Raw genomic sequence first — 7,819 nt, forward strand, 5'->3', positions numbered from 1 at the left:
GGCCGATTTTGCAAGTGTTAGAGTATTCTCTCAAGTTTGTTCTTTGCATTTGGTGTTGCGTGAAGCATTTGAGGCATCACACTTGAGGTGCATGGCTCACAAGGTTTCAAGTAACACTTTCAACAACAAGGTATGTAGTTCTATCTTTTATACAAAGAAAATTGTACTCCATGTATGCTAGATAGGTTCATAACCTTGGAAAACAACTTTGCATGATTATTAGACAAACATAGATCCAAGGTTATTAGGGTTGCATGTACACTTAGGAAGTGTTAGAATGCTCAAAGCCCATCACTAGTGTGGTTTGGTTTTGGAGTCATTTTGGTCCCAAGTATGGACCTTTATGGTGAAATCTCATTTGTAAGCTTAGGGTTGCCACCCTAAGAGCTAAAAGGGTCCCATAGGTAGTAAAGTTTCCATCTTGAATGTCTTAATGGGTTTATGCATGAGATCTAGTCGTTTTCAAGGAAGTAGAACATCATTTTTGGAGCTGTGCTTTTTTGGGCCAAGTAAAGTCACACAGTTAGTGACTTTATAGATTAGTACATGGAAAAGGACCAGGGTCTGTGATTGTAGCTTCTGAAGTGAAGTACTAAGCACTTAATGAGAAATGGACTTAACAGGAGGTTTACGTTGAGTGTACGTGAAGGTATGCCCAACATACGCACTACTTAGTCAGTACACTTAGCGTACGTGGATATACACCCCGTGTACTCTGTCAGTTGGGCCTTGTGCTATTGAGCCATGCTTTGGGCCATGCTTTGGGTATTTGGGTCTTAGTAGGCCATCAAAAGTCAGATCATTTAGGCTAAGAATATGTTTGGCTTAGGGTAAGGCCCATTAGATGGATTGAGTCCAATTGAGCAAATTGGGCTATTAGTGAACCACTAGTGGGCTTGGAAAGCCTACCTAGTGTTGGGTTTTATTTTGAGATTTGGGCCTTAGTTTTGGATCATACTGGGCTAGGGTTAAAATGGTCATTTTACCACATGCATGGATTAATGATTATGGTATGGGACCTAGTTGCTAATTGGGTATATTGATCGGTATTGATGGTTCAGGAAGTGGGCGGGGCAGTAACTAAGGATTTCTTCAGAAAGCTTCTACAGTCGAGTTGAGTCTTCTCACCATACCAATGGGTCTAAGGCACCAAGGTCGGCCCATTTTATGATAGTTGGTATACTTGCTGTGTAGAGGTGTGTGGCATTGTTATGCATTGATATTGTTGGGCTTAGAAAATTACGTCTTTTGGGCTCATCTTTTTATATTGTTTTGTATTACGGTATGGGCCTGTCCAACCGTGAGTCTTTTATGCTTTGTATATAAGCTTATGCTTGCATGCATATTATGTTAAGGTTTTTTTTTGAGATCTGAGAATACGATATTTTCCAGACAACTAAAGGTTTCTTTGATCATACTTGTAACCTTCCAATCCTCTATAGTTGATGTTCTTAATCGAGCTCTTCTGAGGATTTTGTTTTAATCATTCGACACGTTTGATTCATTCTTGTTCTATCATTTTACTGTGTTTATATCGTCATTGTTTACATACTTGTTCAAGATCTAATCGATCTTTACAGATTAAAAGAAACTTTAATCTCATCAATTGGTATCAGAGCAGGAGGCTGTGTAATTGATACACATCTTTTCTGTGAAAAAGATCTTCATTAGGGTTTTTCCGCAATCATCAATATTTATTGAGCCGTCATCTCTTTATTGACGTATCTTGATATTTATTATTTTGCCCTAATCTGCTTTATTACAAGTCTGATCTTTGAATAGGTTTTTCGATCATAATGGACGCAACACAATCAAACGTCATTAATATTTCCAACAGCATTGGTTCGACGACAAAGATTCCGATCTTATATACTCATGATTATGAAGTATGGGCACATCATTTTGAAGACTATGTTATTGGATCGGAAGAAAATGGGTATTTAATTTGGGAAGCCATCACCAACGGACCGTTTTCTCATTCTGCAACGTCCAGAATCATTAAAACTCAAAAAGAATACAATGATCTGCTCAAGGACGTGAAAGACATTGCACAAGATGAAAAGGATAAGTTCCAATGCAATATCAAAGCACTAAGATTGATCCGGTTCGCCCTTCAGTCCGATACATTCAGATTGGTTAGCTCATGCACGACGGCGAAGGATGTTTGGGACAGACTTCGCGAACTGTACTCTACAGACGAAGATCTTGAACATTCTATTCAAACTCTGCTTCTATCTGAGTTCGGTGAATTCAGACAAGGGGCTGAAGAATCTGTGATCCAGACGTTCGGTCGCTTTAATCATCTTCTAAGCAAGATGATCAAACATGATATCGAAAGGAAGCTCATCGAACAGAAGGTTACATTCCTGAATGGTCTAAGATCTGAATGGAGAGCAGTAGTTTCCACGGTTAAAGCTCATGAGCAATTTAAATCATACTCTTTGGCGAAACTGGTGGGAATTATCAAGTCTCAAGAGAAAACCGTGGTGCAAGAAAAGAATGTTGTTTCCGGTCTCGGTTCATTGGCTCTCTTGTCAAAAAGTAAAGCCATTATGGAAGATGAAGACCTCAGCCTGGAAGAATATGATCTCACATCAGAAGATTATGCCTTGATGGTATCCAATCCCAAAAGGTTCATAAAGAAGAAATTTCCCAGCAACAAAAACCGAAACTGGCAGGGAAGTTACAGCTCTGAAAAGGTGGTTAATGAACCGAAAGCTGAGGAGCACAAGAAGGAACCAAAGGTTAACGGAGACTCTGGGGTGAGCTGTTTCTACTGTGGTGGGAAAAATCATTATGCTAAGGACTGTGTCCTCAAGAAAAAGGCTGAAAAAGATGATGGGAACGATGAGGAAGCTGTGTTGCAGAAAAGACTGGATGAATTGAGAAAGAAGAAGTCTCCTGCTAACCCGCCTAGTAATGCTCTTATTGTGCAGGATTCTGTTCCAGGTGATGAGTTCGGTAGCACGGAAGTTTGGTCTACCGACTCAGAAGACGAGGAAGTGAGGCAGCCTACTCATGGAAAGGCGTTCGTGTCTAAGGGAGAAGGCAGTGGTGGTAAATGTCTTATGGTTTCTGACGTATCTCAATTGAGGGGATACAACACCGATGGAGGCAATGATGGACAGAATGCAAAGGAGGACATGTGCTTCACAGCCAAACCACTCAGCCAGCAGTTCAATGAGCTTGATGAACTGATAAAGAAGGTACAATCTGTTTTTATTTCATGTAAAGTACCATCATCCTCTTATGAGAAAGAACTAAAAAATGTCAATACAAGAATATCTCATCTAGATAGTAGCTTAACTCAAACTCGGGTCACAAATTCTAACCTAACTGATCAATTGAGCAGGGCAGCGTCGAAGAGTGAGGAGCGGAGAATATGGATAGGGTTAAAGGAATCGGAATTAGTCAAAGTTAAAGATGAAAACATTTATTTGCAAAGAGACAATTTGAAATTGTTAAAACAGCGAAATGTTTTTTGTTTGATTGCTAAACGTCTGTATTCTAATATTACTCAGCTTCACTTGGATTGTGAAATAGGCCAAAGGATTCACCGCATGATCTTGCCCTTCCTAGAATTTAAGGAAGATGAAATCGATGCCGAAGCCTATAATTGTGAAAGTGTGATATCGTCTGATGACATAAATCCCACCTAGATGTATGGACTGGACAAAATTGAGTCCTTCATTAAATCCAAAGACCACAAGCTCATGCTTAAAAATCTTTTGGATGAAAATGATAGACTTAAACTGAGGACCGAAACCATGCAAAAATTTGACTCTTTAAACGCCAACGTAAGCTCAGAAAATAAAATTGATGTTGAAAATGCATCTGAGCTTAACGAGGATGATAATATGAGTGAAATTTCTGTAGAGGACACGGTTGACTGCTCAGAATTTATTAAAACCGAGCCAGAAAATCACAAGAATCTAATTTCTGAAAATTCTGTTGAATTCGCTCGGTTGTCCCATCAAAAGTCCCCGAAATTAGGTGAGAAAGCTGTTGTGTATCAAAAGGTCAGGACTACTCCAAATCAAGTATACAAGGTAACAGGAGTAACCGAACATCAAACAGCTGAACTTGCAGCCATTGTAAACGAAGACAATGCTGATGGCTGTGATGAATACTTCTGGGAAGCTCCTATTGATAATGCAGACGAAACCATTGGTTTATCTGAAAGAACTTCCTGGAAGAGCAAAGGAAGATACATACCCGAACCATTGAATAAGCCAAATAACTTCAATGAGCCGAGCACTAGTGGTACAAAAGATACTCCTCAGAAGAATGTTCACTCACCAAAAGAAGACATTCCTTCGGCTCCTTCAGCTCAAAGTAATTCTACCGCAGTTCAAATGGAACCGGTCAAGGAGTCAGCAAAAACGAAAGCAAATGTTCATCATCAACCTTCTCAGATGCGGAATAGGAAGATAGAAAGGAATAATAGATACAGGAAGAACCTTTCTGAAAGGAAACAATTCTGGCGTTCCCAGAATGCATACTTCAATCATCAAGACAAGAATCTAAAGTATGAAAACATTCCTGCAGAAAAGCTTGAAAGTCACAAAAACCGAAAGCCAAGGTTCGGTTCACAAGAAGATATCAACCGAAAGCCAATATTTGGTTCACAAAAAGATAACAACCGAAAGCAGAAGTTTGGTTCTGAAAAAGATATCAACCAGAACCAAAGGTTCGGTTCCAAAGGTAGCTCCAACCAAACGCAAAGGTTCGGTTCTGAAGACAAAAGAGTACAAAACTCTAGGGTCGGTCCCTCCAATGATCAAAAACAAAAGGGTCACCTAGAGTCTCCTTCTAAGTCTAATTCTTCTCATTCTTCTAATTCTTCCTCACCATCTGTTTCATCTCGATCTCGTTCAAAATCCAATTCTTCTTATTCTCAAAAATCTCATTCATCAACTGAGCAAAAATGGAAGCAGAAGGTCAGTAAATCCACATTAGAGACCGAATCTAACTCTACTAGTCTTAACAAAATAAAAGTTTACACCATTAAAAGGAAAGATAAAACAACTCTCGTAAAAAGAACTTATCTTGTTGATATCTCTCTCATCTCTCCTGTTTCAATGCAAAGCTCACGTGGACCCAAGAAACTTTGGGTTCCTAAATCTGTCTAAATTTTGCAGGTTATAAGTGACGAGCAGTTCGACGAAGAATGGTACATTGACAGTGGCTGCTCGCGTCACATGACAGGGAGGAAAGAGGAGCTTAGGGAGTACAGATCGCTTGCAAATGGTGGCAACGTCAAGTTCGGAAACAATTCCTTCGGCACCATAAAGGGATACGGGATGATAACCAATGGGGACTTCTCTATAAGGAAGGTGGCATATGTGGAAGGACTCCAACACAACCTCATTAGTGTATCTCAACTGGTTGGAGGTACAGGTCTCAAAGTCTCATTCGATGATGAAGGTTCAGAAATCATAGAGAAAAAGTCAAATAAAGTGATTCTCAAGTCAGAGCGAAAGGGTGAAATGTTTCCCTTAAACATGAAACCCATCAAAGGAAACCCAGCTGTATGCTTATTGTCAAAAGCGCAATCCGACGAAAGCTGGTTGTGGCACCGAAGATTATCTCATCTTAACTTTAAAGATATCAACCGTCTTGTTACAGGAGGTCATGTAAGGGGCCTTCCTTTACTCAAGTTCGACAGGGATCATCTGTGTGCTGCATGTGAAATGGGAAAGCAGAGTCGTCAAAGTCATCCATCTATAATCAACACAAAAGTTGTTGAACCACTCGAATTAATTCATATTGATTTGTGTGGTCCTTCATCTATCGAAAGCATCAGTGGTAGCAAGTATATTCTTGTTATCATTGATGACTTTTCTCGATTTACTTGGGTGTTCTTTCTAAAGCTCAAATCTGAAGCGACTCAAAAGCTGAAAATGTTTATCAAGCAAATTGAAGTTCAGCTCAAGAAGGTGGTTCGCAACATCAGAAGCGACAATGGTCTCGAATTCAAGAACAGGGAGTTTGAAGAGTTTCTTGCAGAAAAGGGAATCAGTCATAATTTCTCAGCTCCTTACACACCACAACAGAACGGAATAGTCGAAAGACGAAACCGATCCTTGTGTGAAGCTGCCCGAACTATGCTAAGTTTCGCTTCTTTACCTCTTTATTTTTGGGCTGATGCTATTTCTGCTGCTTGTTTTACTCAGAACAGGTCATATCTCAACAAAAGGTTCGGTCTCACTCCATATGAGATATTAAACAACAGGAAGCCAAACGTGAAATTTTTCCATGTGTTCGGCTCAAGGTGTTTCATCTTCAACTCTAAAGAACACCGTAACAAGTTTGATGTCAAAGCCGACGAAGGAATATTTCTGGGTTACTCTCTCACATCCAAGGCATACAGGGTCCTAAACAAGCGTTCAAGAAAAATTGAAGAGACGTATTATGTGACCTTTGATGACAACTATGTCAAGAAGCTACAGGATAAAGAAAATATCACTGGGGAAATCTTTCCTCTAAATGGCAAAGTTACAGTCTCGGTTGCTAATCTATTCGAGACATTTCTGGAGCTCTTTGACGAACCAGAGAATGCTTCACTTTTTGAAACAGGTGCAGCAGATAACAAGGTTGATCACATGGAGCAGATTGTCGAAGATGCAGCAAGGAGAATGTATGAAGAAATATCAATTTCTAACGACTCTCCTTCCAACGAAGCTCAAATTGAGGGGGAGCCAAATGCTCAAGTCGAGGGGGAGCCAAACGCTCAAGTCCAGGGGGAGCCAAATCCCACAACTTCAACCGAAGAGGTCTCAACACCAGGAAGCTCAGACCCACTAGAATCACACGAACCTCATATCTTCCAAAGTACACCAACTGAGGTGGAACATGATGATGTGACACTCGGTTATGATAGCCAATCTGAGCTAGACGAAATAATCAATGCTGAATTAGACCCAACCGTTGATCCAAATTACCCTCCTCTTATCAAATGGACCAGAGATCATCCTGTCTCTCAAGTAGTTAGGGATGTATCTGAAAAGGTTCTGACCCGATCACAACTGAAGGCAAAACAAACTTCCTTATTTTCAAAGGTAGAGTTTTGCATGTTCAATTCATTCGTATCAAAAATTGAACCAAAGACAGTTAACACTGCTCTCGATCACTCTGATTGGGTTCAAGCAATGCAAGACGAGTTGAACGAATTTGAAAGGAACAAAGTCTGGCGCCTAATTCCAACTCCTCCAGATGCTTCGGTTGTTGGTCTCAAATGGGGTTTTAGGAACAAAATGGACAAGGAAGGTAATGTTATACGGAACAAGGCTCGTCTGGTGGTAAAGGGATATTGTCAGGAGGAAGGGATAGACTATGAAGAGACTTTCGCTCCAGTAGCCCGGCTAGAATCTGTTAGAATATTTCTGGCTTATGCTGCCCACAAGAACTTTGAAGTTTTCCAAATGGACGTCAAGTGTGCATTTCTCAATGGAGAACTTGAAGAAACGGTGTACGTGGAGCAACCTCCTGGGTTCGTGAACGAAAAGCATCCAAATCATTGCTATATTCTGGATAAAGCAGTGTACGGACTTAAACAAGCTCCGAGAGCATGGTATGAAACGCTTACAAAATTTTTAAAGATGTCTAAATTCAAACAAGGTTCGGTTGACCCAACCTTCTTTCGCAAAAAGGAAGGTAACCACCTTATGATAGTTCAAATTTATGTCGATGACATCATCTTTGGCTCCATGAATCCAAGCTTAACGGCGGAATTCAGAAAGCTGATGGAGACTAAGTTTGAAATGAGCTCAATGGGTCCAATTAATTTTTTCCTTGGTTTAAACATAAGACAGGGACC

This window comes from Lactuca saligna, chromosome 5, assembly GCF_052625555.1.
Source record: "Lactuca saligna cultivar CGN05327 chromosome 5, ASM5262555v1, whole genome shotgun sequence".
In the NCBI taxonomy this organism is placed as follows: Eukaryota; Viridiplantae; Streptophyta; class Magnoliopsida; order Asterales; family Asteraceae; genus Lactuca; species Lactuca saligna.